Below are 16955 nucleotides of genomic sequence, written 5' to 3' on the forward strand. Positions count from 1 at the left end.
TGAAACCATCCTTGGCAGATGCTGATTACCCTGACAGCAGCAAGGTTTCTGATGTAGCCTCCTGTGTGGCTATTCAGGTTACTGAATATCCTCCTGTGTGGATATTCAGTAGGAAAACCAATGATGGGAAGAGGAGCCTGGAGAGCTGGTGGACCCTCCAGCCCAGCACAGTCAAACCTGAACTGGACAAAGCCTTGAGCAATCTCATCTACCTCTGCCACAAGCAGGACATTGAATTAGGGACTTCCAAAGATCCCTTCCAAACTTGTTTGTTCCACAATTCACAGAAATGACAGAGAGAAGGTGGAAGCCTTTCCTGCAGACATCTGAACTAGATAAAGCTGTAATGGATAATAAAAATAACTCTTAGTGAGTTTTTCACTGGATGTATGAGCTGGTGGCAGAGGACCCTCCCAGCACACTGTGCTTCCCTCTCTTTAACATTTACCTCTGGACACAGGAATCCATCTCTTCAGTTAAGACATTTTCACCACTTTCACACTAAAATTCAACGTGTTTTAGTGGTATTGTAGGACTTAATACTTGTAGGAGGTATAAAACATTCATGAGAGCAACGCTGTGAGACTAAATGGGTTGGGCTGGCATTAAAAGACATTCAAGGGACAGCCTTTTAAGGACCAGCTCTCTGCTCAGCCACTACACAATCATTTCCACAGATCCTTCCATGTATCCAACATGCAGGGAAAAGGTGTGCACATCCCACCCTGGATCCTGCCTGGTTGCTGTAGTGGAAGGAAAAAAAAGCATGGATTAGATGCTGTCTGAATTGCAGATGTCACCAGGTTTGGCCTTTTAATGCCTCTCTGTTACTGGAAAGTAACTATTGAGTTTCACCAAAGTCAAAAGCTCCTCTCAGGTTCATTTCCCTTTCAGCTGCTCCAACTGTCTTGCCAAAATCCATAGAAGACAAAATCTATAGTTCCTAGGATTCACATTTTGGAATGGCTCCAAATGCAGAGCAAAGGCTTCACCCTTAAGACACTCTAGCAAGGCACACAGCTATCTCCCTGACTTTGCTGGTCCTGATCCAGATGGAAAAAAAAAATCCCAAAAAGCACAAGTCAGTTTTTTTGCTGACCAGGATTACCTGGATTAGTATCAGCATCCTTCAAGGACATGGTCTAACACAGCCGAGTGGAAATCACCAGTGCTGGATGCAGCTCCCTTAAATCCTCTAAGCCTCTGCTTCTCTGCTGGAACAGCTAACTGCCGATAAACTCAACTTTCAGACTATTTTCATAAAACTGAAGGTCAGCAAATGATTTGCTAATGAAATCTGTCACATCATTCTCAGCCTGATGCGTAACTCAAGCCAGCTTCACCGAGCAGAGCGGCAGGCAGGGGTCAGCTGCCTGCTCTGAGGTGTGACAGGGCTGTGGGGTCACCAGGCCTTGGTGACAGATTCCTCAGAGCCACATCTTACAGCAAGCTGTGCTCTGCAGCCCCTCCAAGCCCTGCACCCACCTCTGCAGAGTCTGTCCGTGTTCAGTGACACTTTCTGGCTTTGGTGCATCCCTTGGCTCTGCACCATCTGTCCCCATGCAGCAGCTCAGAAGTCACCCCTTGCCCAGGGTGGCTTTGCAGATGAAGGATGAGACCTTGCACTGATCAACTCCCAGCATCTAAAATGATCCTGACTCTTTTCAAAGTCACTCTGAAGAAACTCAACAGTTCTGCCCCCAAAAAAGTCTCCAGTCTTGGGAGGTTTTTCTGCTTCCAACCAGAGGAGGGCAACCACACACGTTGACAACAGGCAGCATCCTTCTGCGTGATACACAAAAATGCACTTTATTCCCATTCCCAACCACCAGAAGAGTCGTTTCATCTTTTCCATTCTGCCTTATTTATGTCTATTCCCTTCCTTGTGTACTCCCCATACAGAATCACAGAATTACAGAAAGGTTTGGGTTAGAAGGGACCTTAAAAGTCATCCAGTGCCACCCCCTGCCATAGGCAGGGGCACCTTCCACTATCCCAGGTTGCTCCAAGCCCCATCCAGCCTGGCCTTGGACACTTCCAGGGATCCAGGAGCAGCCACAGCTTCTCTGGGCACCCTGTGCCAGGCCTCCCCCCCTTCTGAGTAAATAATTTCTTCCTAAAATCCACCCTAACTCTGCCCTCTGTCAGTTTAAAGTAGCAGAGTATATTCCTGTGCTAAACAGAACCTGAATTTCTCATTCCTCCTGCTCAGCAGCAGCTCTGCTGGCTGGACCCAGAAGCCATCAAGCTTGTCCAAACTGTGTGTGCCACTGGCTTAAGGAGAATTCATCATTTCCAGCTGGGAACTTGGGCACTGGCAGCAAGGAAATGTCTGTGACATGGCTATAAACAGCAAAGGGACTGGGGATATTTTCTCCCTCTCGTGTTCTCCTGCCTGCCCTGCTCACACAAACCCTTCAGAGCCTGCATCAGGCTGCTCTGAGGCTCTCCTGCCAATTTTGAATCATGAGATGGAGGTTAAAGGGTTTGTTCAGGAGAGCAAAACAATCTTAACTTTTATATCTTGAGGGAGAATATCCTGCAAGTAACACCATTTCTCAGCATTTAGCTGGAAAACCCAGGGAAAGGCAGGAGTTTGTGAGAGAGGCCCCAAACTCTCAGCTCTTCACCCTCTCCCTGTGGACATTTCAACAGCACAAGGCACTGGAGGTACAGGGTGAGACACAGGGATTCACTCAGCACACAAAATGGAACTTCAGCAGCCCCATCAACTCTGATTTTTAAGGATACTCACTTCTCAATCATCATTATGCTCTGTGGTAAAAGCCACTTTACAAGCTCAGCTGATCTGGGATGCTGTTGCATCATCACCTGATGTTGATAAAGAATTATTGAAGAGAAAAAATAACAAAGAGGCAAACAAATCCTTCTCCTCTGGCCTGGGGTGGTTTTTTTTTATCAGTACATATTATCAGGCACTGATAAAAGGGGAAGAAGGAGCTCTGTGTTTTTGTTATGGGCTGCTGTGGTCCTGTTTTGGGTGTGTTCTCTGGCCCAAATCCAGGGGTGTAAGCCAGCCATTTTCATATTCTTGAGCTTTCTCACCTGCCCAAACACCCAGGCCACATCTGACTTGCCTTGGAGGTTTCATTCCTGGTTTTGCCAACTTGTGAATCAGCAGCTGGCTGAGGCCACCACTGGTGGACAAGTGAGTGAACAGAGCAGCTCCTCATGTCCCAAACCTGAGCTGTGCTCCCATCTGGGAGCATTTGAAAAATCCCACTTTTACACCACTCCACGGAATTCAGTAACAAATAAATCCCACCAACCTGGGGAGGGTTTTTACTCCAGCATGTATAAAGGAGATGTTGAAGTGACAGGGAACTTCCCTGCCTGCCTTTTGTGGGGACAGCACAAACCAGCAGAGCAGAAAGAAATCCAAAATATCCCTTTTCAAAGCAGCAACAGATCTTTGTGTCAAAGGAGAGATTTCACCAGGGTGGGCATGGCTGGATTCATGGCAAAACAATCAAGCAAAAGCAAGAGACACACGACCATTTCTCTTTCCTGAGAGTGGAAAAGCTTTCAGGAGATTTATAAAATTAAAGCTGCTGCTGTTGAACATCTCAAAGGGAAAGGGAGGGAGAGGAAGTGTTTCCCCCATGCAGCTCTCCAGCAGCAGCTTCTGATTGTACTCAGTGGGAAACAAGGAGCACTCTCAGCACTTTCCCTCCCATGGAGCTCCAGGCAGAGGGGAAGCTCAGCAGTTTGCAGGATTTGGGTCCCTCCTTTTGTTCCCCTTCCCTCTCTCCCTCCCCATCCTCCCCTTGGATGGAAAGACTGAGGAGAACAGAGAAATTAAGGAACTGGAAGCCTCACTAGCAGCTACTCTGAATGCAGGCACATGAAGCAGCAGGATTCTGATGGTGACATTTGGACCACAAATGAAGTCCCCAAGAGTAATAAACAATCAGGTAAAGAAATCTGGAAAGAAATTACCCAGCACATCTCATCTTCCTGGCCCCCATGAGATCCATATAAAATGTGTTAATGCATCTGATTATGATCTAAATTATGTACAGAGGCTCCTGCCAAGCACTCTGTGAAGTTTCTTTATTGTTAAGTTGGAAGCTGTTTAAGAACGGTCCAGTCATCATGTTTCAAATTAGATTTGGGGGGAAAAAAAACATATTCCTACTTTATTGCTGGCTCAGAACACGGGAGAAGGTCAGGATGTGGCGTTTCTCTGCTGAAGGAAGAACAGGAAAGGTCAGGACAGAACAGTAGAAGAGCCACTCTGCTCCCTGTCCTTTCCTGTCACCTGAGCTCTGTGCCTTTACTGTACCCACACATGCCAGAGAATCACTGCACTTTCAGCTTTCTACACATTTTTTTCCTGGAAGGGGGGATAAAACACCAAGGTGTTCCCATGCACACTCTTCACAGACCCAAAAACTTTGAAGGAAAGGATTTCTGGAAGAGTTCTGCTGAGAAAGGCTGGCAAAACACCATGTGAGATTTCCCTCACACCTCTGAGGGCTCCCTGAGCTGTCACTTGTGCTGCCAGTCCTTTGTGCTGCTGTAAAAAAGCTGGTTCTCTCTCCACTCCAGAACTGGAGCTTTGTAAAAACAGAGATACACCACTGCCAGGTGTAAATTCAAATTTGGGAGAGCACCCATAGCTTGAACTGCAAGCCTGACAACTTCAAGAGTGCTGAAAACTCCACCAGCCCAACCTGTGCTTTGGGGCTGCTCTTCTGCTGCTGTCTGGCCAAGATTTTGCTCTGTGGATCAGCATCTCCTTCCCCTGCAGGGCTGGATTTCCAAGTCAGAGCCAAGGTCACCTTGCTCAGATGAGCTGGATTTTAAAAGCAGGGTCCCTACAGTTATTAAAAGTCTTCCATCCATTATCTCTGCACTTCCAAGCTCACAGCTGCAGCCACAACTGCATAAATCTGAACTAAGCAGGGCCCTGTAGAAGTGGAATAGGATATAAATAGTTCTTACAGGTTTGTTTTGTTCTATATATGTATATAAATCATACAAACACATATATATATTTGCCAGATATGTCTGCACCTCATTGAATCATGGAATGATTATAGCTGGAAAGGACTTTAAAGCTCATCCCATTCCACCCCTGCCATGGGCAGGGACACCTTCCACAATCCCAGGTTGCTCCAAACCCTGTCCAACCTGGCCTTGGACACTCCCAGAAATCCAGAGGCAGTCACAGTTTCTCTGAGAATTCCATTCACCTCATCAGCACTCTTAGAGTAAAGAATTTCTTCCTAAAATGTCATCTAACCCTGCAGATCTGCAGGAAGTCAGGGATAAGAACTTCCATTTCTAGCCACCGTGGTAATGTAGTGGTTTAAACACCCAAAAAATGCTTTAATGTGGGATCACAGGCTGGAGCCCAGCCAGGCAACAGCACTGCTTTTAAAGGAGTATTTATCTCCATAAAACACTTCCTAAACAACGTGCTCAGTGCTTGAAAATAAAGCCTTGCTAAACAACCAGATTTTTAACCTGGAATTCTGCATGTTGGCACTCTCTGCTGCTCCAGGTAAGTCTGATTCCCTTACACAGCATGGTGATTTTCTTTTCAAGAAGAAAAGGAATTTTCTCTTTCAGTTTAACTTTGAGGCAAGATGGAAGACCACAGCCTGGCCTCAAAGCTGTGAGATCTTTTGAACTCCAAGTCAGCAGGCTCTCACAGGAGCTGAGCTCGAGGGCTGCTCTGGAATAAATCAAAAAGGATTTACTCTTGCACTTGAACAAGGCAGGAAAGAAAAACTCCATAGATGCACAGATATGGGGCTGGGGGTGGGGAGACAGCTAACAGGTTTTTTTAAAAGTAATAAAGAAGGCAACTTAAGAATGCCATGATGGTTTGATAGTCACAGTCCCATAAGCTGAACACCACCCTGCATGGTTGGATTTCCTGCAGGAAATCACGGGCACAGTTGCTAAGCCTGCTGGAAGCAGCTCAGCCCAAGAATACACAGAGCAGATGCTCCAAGCACGGCTCCCAAGGACACAGTGCTCCTGCAGAAATCCTCTGACAGGGAATCAAAGCAGGGGCTTGGACTGGCCATGTGTGTGTGTCATTGGAGCTGCAGCTGTGATCTCTTCACAGAGGAGCAGAGTTCATGGCCACAAGGGACCTTGAGAGCACCTCGTGTGCTTTGTGCTGAACCACAGCCCATCACACCTCATCCAAGTTTTCCTGAGAGCAGGAATCAGATTTAGCAGCCAGATTCTGGTGGCTCCCAGTCACAATCCACGTGCTGCTTCCACTCCAGAACTTGGGCTGACAGAGCAGCTTTGTGCAGGATGCCACTGCCCCGTGGTGTCCTTGTGTCTCTGTGCCAGGAAATGCCACTCCCTGACTCCTCTGCTTCACTCCTGACACCTTTGCTGGAGCCCAAACTCAGCAGCAATTCTGACAATACTCCAGAGCCTGAGTTTGCCTGAAGGAGCTCAGCACAGGGCACAAAATCTCATCTCATCCTCTGGCTTCCTTACAGGAGTGAGAAGAAAACTGGGGAAGGAGAAATGTGCTGCTGGCAGCAATTCCAGCCTCTGCAGTGAGGTTGGAAGGCTCCCAGAGCACCACACACCCCACCAGAGCTGTGATCAGCACCCATGGACTAATCCTCACACCTTGATTACAAAGACTTTGGGGACAAGAATCTGCCCAGAGAATGATGCTAAAGAAGAAAAATGTTCAGAGCCCAACTTCTCCCTGAGCTGTGTGCAGGGATTTGGATCCCAAGGCACCCAGACACTGAGCTCAGACCATTAGTGACATTCAACACTGCTTTTAAAATCAGAATTGAAAAGTGCTGAAACCAGAGTATTGTGAAATGCTGCTTCTTCGCCTGCAACTGCTGCCAAATGAATTTGGCTAAAACTTTCAGCAATTAATGGATGATTAAATGAAAGAGCTGATGGCCAAAAAATATGTAAGGAGCTTGATTAAAGCTCTGGGGGTGGCACTGTACTGGTCCTGCCCTATTTTTACAAGCTTTTCTCATCTCAACATTATTTCAACTGGACTATGGGGAGGAGGAGAGTGTTTTTAGAAGGGTGTGAGACGTTTTGGTGAATTATGTTAAAATCCAGCAAGGGAAGAAGCAACTTAACCCCAGGCATGGGGCAGCCTGACACTGCAGAGCTCCTTTGTGCTTTACCTGCTGTCCCTCAGCTCCTTGGCTCAGACCTGTCCCACATCCCACATCGACTCCTTCTCCACCTCTCTTCTTTCTCCCAGTGCTGATCTCAAGGGTTTCCCTCCTGTTTAACAGAGAAACACAGACAAAACCACATGGACTCATGAAATAAGTTCTGCATGGCCTCAAGGCATCGTGCGAGAGAGGCACTCTGACACAAACATTCCTTCTGGACCTCTCCAAACAGGGATTGAGCAACCTGGGGGAGTGGAAGGTGGCCCTGCCCATGGCAGGGTGTGGAACAAGATGAGCTTTAAGGTTCCTTGCCTCCCAAACCATTCTGGCATTCTGTGATTTATGACGTGGTCTTAAGCCTGGAAGCTGCCACAAGTTTGACAATTTGGGCTGCTGGGGAGTAAGGGAGGCTGAAGGGGGAATCAGGCAGAAATGAGACCACCTGGAGAAGGGACATTGCAAATCTAAAAGGGATCAGATGAGGGTCATCAGCTCCCTGCTCCATCCGCTCTGAGCCCCTTCCAGGCATTCTCAACTTCCTCACTTCACCCAAAATTCTTCCAGCACAACACCTGATAATTGACAGCTCTCAGGTTACACCCATGGGATCATTTCCCACAAAAACATTAAATAAAGTCATTATCTCCATTGTTCCATAAGTGCCAAGGTCCAAGAGGATCATTGCAAGCCACCCAGGCCGACCTGTTCCATGACACACCACGAGTTCCACCCACCAAGTCCAGCCTCAAGCCCAGCAATTCCCACCAATTCTTCATCCAGTTTCTGCCCTAGCTCAAATCCTCTCTCAGCCACACCTCTGCTGCAAACAACCCCTCTGATCTAAGCAGACAAACAGAAAAAAAAATAAAACAAAAATAAAATACCTTTTGTTAAGAAAATCCCAAGGCTCCAGGATTATCCTTTTTGGGTGAAGTCAGTGGCATTTCCCTTTGTTTTAAAACAAAAAGGATCATCCACATCCTGCCTTCATCCTCCCACACAGCCTCTGGGACAGCAGAGCATCCCAACCTCCCTCTCCCCACCCTGACTCTCACTAATGTGTTCCATACTCGCAGCCTCTCCTCAGCCCCAGCTCCCAGCAGGGACTCAGGGCTGGTCCTTGGATGCTGCTGCTGCTTTATAAAGGCTGCTTCCAACCCCTTCCATCCCTTTCAATTCCATCCCTTTCACTTCAGCTGGCAAAACACTTCCTGAGTGCCCACATCTTTGGGTACAAAGGAGGAAACACTTGGTGATGGGAGCTGGTCCCTCCTGGCAGGCTGCAGGTCCTGGCACGGTTCCATCAGCTACAAAATGTTTGCAGAAACAAGAACAGCCAGGACCCTTCTACAGAACCCTCCTTCCTTCCCTGATTGCAAAGTTCCTCCCAGGGATCTCCAGGAGAGTAAAGATGTTTCTCAACAGCCACAGCTGAGGGTTTCATCTCAAGGTGACCTGTGAAATATCCACTCCAAACCTCACCCACGCTGCAGCATCTGCACAGCCCTCGCTGCCTCTCCCAGCTCTGGAGATGTTTCATGGCAAGCTTGGAATGCTTACAAAATAAAAATCTGCCATTTTTGTAATTCAAAGCCACCAAGTATTGTCCCTGAAACTCTGGTCACCTGGGGCAAAGGAGCCAAGGAATCAGAGCATGTGGCAATGGGATGCCCAAATCCATCAGGCAAACAAACCATACTCCTGAGAGTCACAGAATTGTCTGGGTTAAAAGGAACCCTAGAGATGTTTCATGGAATCTTGGAATCTTGGGATGCTGACAGTTTACAAAATAAAAATCTGTCTTTTTTTTTTCCTTCAAAGCCACCAATTATTGTCCCTGAAACTCTGGTCACTTGGGGCAAAGGAGAATCAGAGCAGGTGGCAATGGGATGCCCAAATCCATCAGGCAAACAAACCACACTCCTGAGAGTCCCAGAATTGTCTGGGTTAAAAGGAATCCTAGAGATGTTTCATGGCAAGCTGACAGTTTACAAAATAAAAATCTGTCTTTTTTTTTTCCTTCAAAGCCACCAATTATTGTCCCTGAAACTCTGGTCACTTGGGGCAAAGGAGAATCAGAGCAGGTGGCAATGGGATGCCCAAATCCCAAACAAACCACACTCCTGAGAGTCCCAGAATTGTCTGGGTCAAAAGGAATCTCAAATATCATCTCATTCAACCCCCTGCCATCGGCAGGGACACCTCCCACTAGAAGAGAGCTTAAGAGTGTTTTTAAAAAAGCCTAATTTTAATGTAAGCTCTGGAAAACATCAGATTCTTCATAGAATAAATGCCACTTTATGGTCAAAGTCAAGGCCCTTGTCTAATAAACACTATATAATCAATATGATGTAAAAATTCCAGCATATATTAATATTTTATTCTGATCACTGTCATTAAAGCAGTAACAGCACCCCAGCAGAGGCTCACCCCCCAAAAAAAGTGTGATTTCTCTCTGCTCTCCACCAGAGAAGAGGTGGCAAGTCTCTGTTCTAACTTCATTTTATATTTTAATAGTTTTTACAAGCCAGCTATGCTAAAGGGTTGCACCAGTAATTTAAACTGCAGTTGTCAGCAGAAGTGAAGGACATTGAGGGATACATTTTATTCCAGCTCTTTTATTGCCTGGCTCCTTGGAGTGATTCAAGCAGCTTAAGGATTTTAGAGGCACTGCCACAAAAGTTCCTGGCCCATCACAAGCTGCTATTTGAGCAAAAAAAAAAAAAAAGTCCCCAAAAAATCAAAAAATTCCAACTTTCAAAGAACTGGCTGGACCAGCAGAAGCTGCTCAAGACTCAGCAACTCCAGGCACTTTCTGCAATGTTATTCCCACTTGGCAGAAGGGGAGGGGGATGCATAAAACAATAAATCAGGGGGGAAATGCTGATTTCTGCAGTTCTGCCAAACCCCAGGAACACACAGAAACTCTTCCCACCATCAGGAGCCAGCAGTGCTCTGTCACTTCTGCTGGGACACAGCAAGGCAGGTGACAAACTGGAGCACAAGGAGGCTGGCACAGACCCAGTCCAGGAAAGCCTCCAGGAGTGCTGGCCAGAGGAGAAATGTTTTGAGGATTCCTGTCCCAGCAGCAGCCCAGGGTTCTGCTGGACTCCTCCCTATGGATGATCAAAATAAAATTAATTCCTTGAACTCAGGGACCAGCCTCACCACTCCAGGCTGGTGGGAAATGTTGGTTTTCATCCCCATTGATTGTTTTGCCATGAATCCAGCCATGCCCATCCTGGTGAAATCTCTCCTTTGACACAAAGATCTGTTGCTGCTTTGAAAAGGGATGTTTTGGATGTCTTTCTGCTCTGCTGGTTTGTGCTGTCCCCACAAAAGGCAGGCAGGGAAGTTCCCTGTCACTTCAACATCTCCTTTATGCATGCTGGAGTAAAAACCCTCCCCAGGTTGGTGGGATTTATTTGTTACTGAATGCCATGGAGTGGTGTAAAAGTGGGATTTTTCAAATGCAGGTTTTGCTCCCAGATGGGAGCACAGCTCAGGTTTGGGACAGGAGGAGCTGCTCTGTTCACTCACTCGTACAGTGGTGGCCTCAGCCAGCTGCCCTGGACACTGCAGGGCTGGAGGGGAGGAACACAGAGATGCTGAGATGTCTGCTGGCTGCTTGCCTGGCACTCCATTCCACACCCCATTAGGGAAACTATCCCAGGAAAACAGGGAAATGTCTCAGTTTGGAAAGACAGGAGTCTGCTAAGGAAGGCAGGAGCCTCCCCTGAAATGGAGAATGTAAACCCTCCCCACCCCTCTGAATTGCTATAAATTTTAAACTAAGGAGCTCTCAGGCAAAAATATGGGAGCAGGAAATAACAGTTCTTTCATAGGGCAGAAAAATAAAAGGATAAAATAAACAATGCAGTAAACTAAAACAACACTGACAGAGTCAGAACACAACCTGACACTGTGTGGGTCAGGTAGCAGTCCCATTGGAAATGTGGCTGCAGCCCTCCTGCAGCGTCAGGGGTGGATCTGCTGGAGCAGGGATCCTGTAGAAAAGGGGGCAGTTGTCACAGACATCTTTTATGAAAAATCCTTTCCTTAGGATTTTTTCTCCTGAGAAGCTGAGAGGCCTCAGGAACAAAATGCAACCAATGGTTATCTGCTGCTGTGGAATGCAACAGGTGCATCTGTGATTGGTCTCATGTGGTTGTTTCTAATTAATGGCCAATCACAGTCAGCTGGCTCAGACTCTCTGTCCGAGCCACAAGCCTTTGTTATTCATTCTTTCTTTTTCTATTCTTAGCCAGCCTTCTGATGAAATCCTTTCTTCTATTCTTTTAGTATAGTTTTAATATAATATATATCATAAAATAAGAAATCAAGCCTTCTGAAACATGGAGTCAGATCCTCGTCTCTTCCCTCATCCTCAGACCCCTCATCCTCATCCTCACAGGTCGTCTTCCTCCAAAGATCCAGAAGAGGCAGCTGCTGTTCCTCTGGGAATCCAGTGCAGAAGCTGTGCTGGTATTCCAGGATCTCCAGATTATATCCAGGTAGGAATGCTTGGCTCCTCCCTCTGGGCTCACATCTCCCAATGGGATGCTGTAGTTCTTATCAGCCATGCAGTGACATTCAATAGCTGTTATCAGCAGATGTCCCTCCAGAGGGAGGAGTGGGTGTGGAAGAGATAAGGCAAGCTGCCCACTTGACAAGACAGCTGCCATACAGATGGTGACAGAACACATCTTGTCTTGCAATCTGGAACAGGTCCTTTGTGGGAGGGTGGAAGGAACAAGGGCCATTCCAGGGCCACTCCAGGTCACAGGAACAAGGGCCATTCCTGGTCAAAGCTCTGCAGGGCTTTGGGCAGCAGACAGTGGTGGGACTGAGCCTGGTGCCCCATTGTCCCCCAGGGTGCTGAGCTTTCCTGAGGTCCCCATCTCCTACCCACACACAGTGAGCCGTGAAGTACACGTGGGTCACCCCAAACCGGCTCTTGGGGTGCTTGCAGAGAGGGAGAGCCAAGGCTGGAAGGGCTCACAGGGACCTGCACTGATCCTGACTCAGCACAGAGGGGACACTGCAGGACCCCGGGCACTCTGTGCCACGGGCAGAGGGGAGAAATCCTCATCCTCACCCCATCCACCCTGGCCTTGGGTACTGCCAGGGATCCAGGGGCAGCCACAGCTTCTCTGGGAAACCTGTGCCAGGGCCTCCCCACCCTCCCAGCCAAGAATTTCTTCCCAAAATCCCATCCGGCCCTGCCCTCTGGCAAGTGGGAAGCCAGCAGGATATCAGATGATGCCACCCAAGTTTTGGAGCATGGATCATTCTCAGCTGTCCCCTGCTGTGGGTCCCTCTGTGTCCCCCTTCAGCACATGCAGACATTGTGCCAGGAGAGGTCCATGGTTCCCAGAGCTTAAAATCTGTGAGGACAAGCAAAACTTCCTTTCAAAGGAACATCTTTTAAGCAGAGGGAAAGTTCTTAAACCTGGACTTTGGCATTTTTAAGTCTGGGACATGTTTTAATGTATTAAAAAGAAGTTTTCCAGGTCACCTTTGATGCAGAGTTGTCTGGAAGGGGGAGGCTGTCAGATGGTGTCTTAGCAAGGGAATATCTGTTCCCTGGGCACGGACTCAGAGCCTTGTGAACCCCCTATGGCACCTGAATATTCCATGGTTGCACTCCAAGCCCCACGGACACTCCTTTGATGTGGTGAGCTGCAGCTCCTAAAAGTCTCTGGAGATCACAGGAATCTGTGTGATGGGATGAATTTAGTGGGTAAGGAGCCTTCCATCCTTTGAAACAGAACTTTGCTGTTGTTATCTTTTCTAAAGAACATTTTAATTGCCTTTTTCTTTTTTTTTTTTCCATGCCTGATGCAGAGAGCAGCTGTGGAGAGATGCCCAGGAAGGCTCCTCTGCTCCACAGGGAATCCAGCCCTGCTCTTACACACATGGTCCCTTCCTGGCCTCTCCTGCTTGCTGCTCCAACATAAACAAGACCTACATCCTCCTGAAAATTAAACCCAGCCTCTCAGATATGTACACAGATCTCCTCCTGCCCCACAGGAAACAGGGATGGAGAATTTGCAGCCCCAGGTGGCCTGGAGCAATCCCTGTTCGTGGGGGAGGGAACACACAGCACTAAATGGCATCTTGGGATATTTTAATGCTCTCAGTTTTATTTTCTCACCTCATCTTGTCACCAGCCAGAGAAATTTGTCCATTTTCCTCTGCTCATCCTCGCACAGTTCACCAAAAAGCTTTTTCCTTTACTCCTGGTTACAAAAACATCCCAATCTGCTTCCATCTCACTCTTCCCTGACAATTATCTCCACTTGCTTCCCTATTTTCTCTTCTTTCAAGGCTCTTATCCAGACTGTTTTTTTCTTTCCCTCACCTGCCTGCACCACCATTATTTCTCCCACTGTCAGACGTGCCACTGCAAATCTAAAATTTGGTTTCAGTACAATTATTTAAACTCATTCTCCTCCATTAGTGCAGACAAATATTACAACCTAATACAGAAATATGACCAGGAAATAAATCCTGGGATTCTCCAACCTGAGCTGAAGGCCAACCTGATGGAGACAGAGCAACACAAGCCCAGATCCAGAGCTCTGGAAAGCGTTCCTGGCACTCCCACTCCAAGTGCCATTAAGGAGATGCCAAAGTCCAGCAGATGTTTGGACAACACAAAACATTAAATTGAGCTCTGATATTTAAGAGCAGAAAAATTTCCCAGGCTAATTCAGGCATCATGTCCCATAAAAATGGCCAAAAAACCATCAGGGTCCATTAAGTGCATTTGCTCTCCAGCATTTGCTCCTGGATTGTTTATGCACAGAGGTTACCCAGCACATTAATCCTCCAGAAAGGGACATGTAGAGCAGAGCTGGAAATGAAGAAATTCTCAAGCTGGTGCTTGAGAATCCTGATATTATGAGTGGGATAACACAGGAGGGGTCTGTGGGTGGAGAAATCCCCACAATAAAACTCCAGAGAGCCCCAATTTCCCACAAACAGGGAAATCAAAACCTGTTGTTGCAAGCAGAAGGAAAGTCAAAGATTTTATGATCCCGCTGTGAGAAAGGAATTTTAACAGGCTGGTGAAGGATAAACTGTTAGTTTCTTCCATAAACCTGAACAAAACCAAGTGATTTCCCAGAAACAAATTGGGAAATTATCCTCCCTGGCCCCAAGAGTCAAGTCCAAACCTGCCAAGTTTCTCCTTGTCCTTATCCTGCACCTTCACAGACTTTGCAGGGCTGGGTTCAGACTCAGATCCAAATTTAGGCAGGTTGGAGATGCCCTAAAAGCTGCTGAGTCACCACAAGGGAAAGGGATTTAAGGTATTAATTTACCTTCAGCTGAGCAGGAGGCTGCCAGCACACAAGGCAGGGCATAACTCAGGCTGGAAATGCTCCACTGAGAGCTCCGTGTGCTCCCAATCACCAACCCCAGGTGCCAAAATTCTCCTTTCTTGTCCTCTTGCAGGAGAGACACAACTCTCAACCTTGACCTTTGTACGGCCAAGTGACCACTGAAATCCCAAAGGGACAAAGATTCCCTTTAAAAATCCCTGAATTCCCTCAGCAAGCTCAAGTCTGAAAACCATAGAGAGGAAAAGAAGGAATGAACAGGGATTTCCAAGGTGGAAATGAGGGTGGATAAGGAAAACAGGACATTTACCATGGAACTGTTACTCCTACATTTATCAACAAGGATTAACAAGACAAAAGACATTATTTCAATTGGGTATTAGGAATAATTTCTTATTAAACAAAAATATCAACAAAAGAGTTGTCCAGCCCTGGCACAGCTGCCCAGGGCAGTGGTGGAGCCCCCATCCCTGGAGGGATTTAGATGCTGTGTGGATGTGACACTTGGGGACAAGGATCAGTGGTGGCTTTGGCAGAGCTGGACTCAATAATCTTAGAGAGGTCTTCCATCCTAAATGATTCCATGATTAGGACTTAATTTTGAAAGAAGGAATTTTTTTTTCCCCTTATCTAACTCAGAAAAACTTTATTAAAGAAATCACTTTGCACACACTCCAGAGGCTCGAGACATTCACAGAGGCTCAAAGAAACCCCTTTGTATGCACTCCAGAGGCTCAAGATTTATCAACTTTTATCAACAAGGAGCAACAAGACAAAAGACAATATTTCAATTGGGTATTAGGAATAATTTCTTCCCCAAAAGAGTTGTCCAGCCCTGGCACAGCTGCCCAGGGCAGTGGTGGAGCCCCCATCCCTGGAGGGATTTAGATGCTGTGTGGATGTGACACTTGGGGACAAGGATCAGTGGTGGCTTTGGCAGAGCTGGACTCAATAATCTTAGAGTAGTCTTCCATCCTAAATGATTCCATGATTAGGACTTAATTTTGAGAGGAAAGAAGGAATATTTTTTTCCCATCTAACTCAGAAAAACTTTATTAAAGGAATCACTCTGCACACACTCCAGAGGCTCAAGACTTTCAGGGATAAAAACTGAACCTTCAAATTAAGGTTCTTGGTGTTCCTTTTCACCTGAACCAACAGCTGGGGATTTTACAAATCCTTTTCACCTTAAACCAGTTGAGTGGCACAGAGAATTACCATGAAGTCAGGGATGCTCAGCAGGGGTAAATGAATTGCTGCAAAGAATAACTCGAGGCGCATCAGAATCTGTCTTGGCACAGTTCTTCCTTCTCCAGCAGGAAGAACACATAGAAGTGACAACAATCCCCTTCCAGAAAATTCTCCTAAGCTCCCAGCCCACTGCCAAAATTTATTTGAAAGGAACTGATCCAAGCAAGAATTTCCAGGATTTTATGGTGCAAAGCCACCCTCTGTTCCATGACAGCATTTTGCTTTCACTGCAGAAAATGTGCCATGAGATTTTGTCTTCAAGAAAGGCAATGGAAACTTCCTTTGCTTGCTGCCACCAAGCTGGTGTCACCCTCTCTGGATATCTCAGCATTCCCACAGGTAAAGAAAAAGCAAGTTCCACCTCTAAAGATAAATTGAGAGGCAGCAAATCCATCCCTTCCTGGGAGTTTGCTGCAGTGATTCATCCCAGCCCATGTCTACTTTTCAATGTCACCTTCCAAGCAGCTTCTCCAAGAGAAGGGATTCAAGTTTTGGTCTCTCTCCTGACCCATAAGCACAGTGGGAGAGTTTAAAAGTTCAGCTCTAGATATTTTCACCCTGATCCAAAAGCTGCCCTGCTGCTCCTTCTGCAGGATCTCCAGCTTTTCCCACATCTATTTTAACACACGGGTATCGTAGCTAACACCTGATCAGTATTTTCAGAAATTCAGTTTTTGCAGTAAAACCATTCTTTGTTCCTATTTCCCAGCTGACACAGATGGCATTAAACACTTGTTATTTGGGGAACTGAAGGAGATTTGGCTGCTCAGTCCAACCACAAGCACCTTTGCACAGTTCCTGGAGGGCTGAGCCCTCTGCCCCAGGCACAGCCCACCCCGCTCACTCCACCCTCCAGTTTAAAAATCATCTGCATTGCTCCAAGTCATTTATCATATTCTTGGAACTATTTATTACTCCACTGGTGTTTTGAACTCCACAGATTTTCTTGTTCTCTGTACTTGATGAAAATCACAAGGGCCAGGATGCAGCTACTCTCCTAAGAACTCCCATGATCACATTTAGAGCTTTATCACAGCTTTTCCATGACTTTTATTTCCTATCCTGATTAAAAAAAGAGCAGAGACAGGGGCTCACAGGACCTTCATGACAGCTCTGATGCTGCCTGGTCACACAAAGATGGATTTGTTCAGAGCAGCTCACAGAGAACTCACTCCTCCCTTTAAGCACAAATTTGACACTCAAT

At 46.7% G+C, this 16955-nt stretch overlaps 1 protein-coding gene across 6 annotated transcripts in view; it reads right to left on the reverse strand.

Moving 5' to 3' along the window:
• The window catches only part of EXTL3 (exostosin like glycosyltransferase 3), a 150433-nt gene that overhangs the window by 47121 nt on the left and 86357 nt on the right, over positions 1 to 16955 (reverse strand). For 3 of the 6 annotated variants that reach the window (XM_066547631.1, XM_066547632.1, XM_066547630.1), the window contains exon 3: positions 7161 to 7263. The exons of the other annotated variants lie outside the window; for them this stretch is intronic. The gene's annotated coding sequence lies outside the window, so the exon portion shown is untranslated. The remainder of the gene's footprint in view (positions 1 to 7160; positions 7264 to 16955) is intronic. 6 annotated transcript variants of the gene reach the window in all.

The sequence above is a fragment of the Molothrus aeneus genome, chromosome 3 (genome assembly GCF_037042795.1).
Source record: "Molothrus aeneus isolate 106 chromosome 3, BPBGC_Maene_1.0, whole genome shotgun sequence".
Lineage (NCBI taxonomy): Eukaryota > Metazoa > Chordata > Aves > Passeriformes > Icteridae > Molothrus > Molothrus aeneus.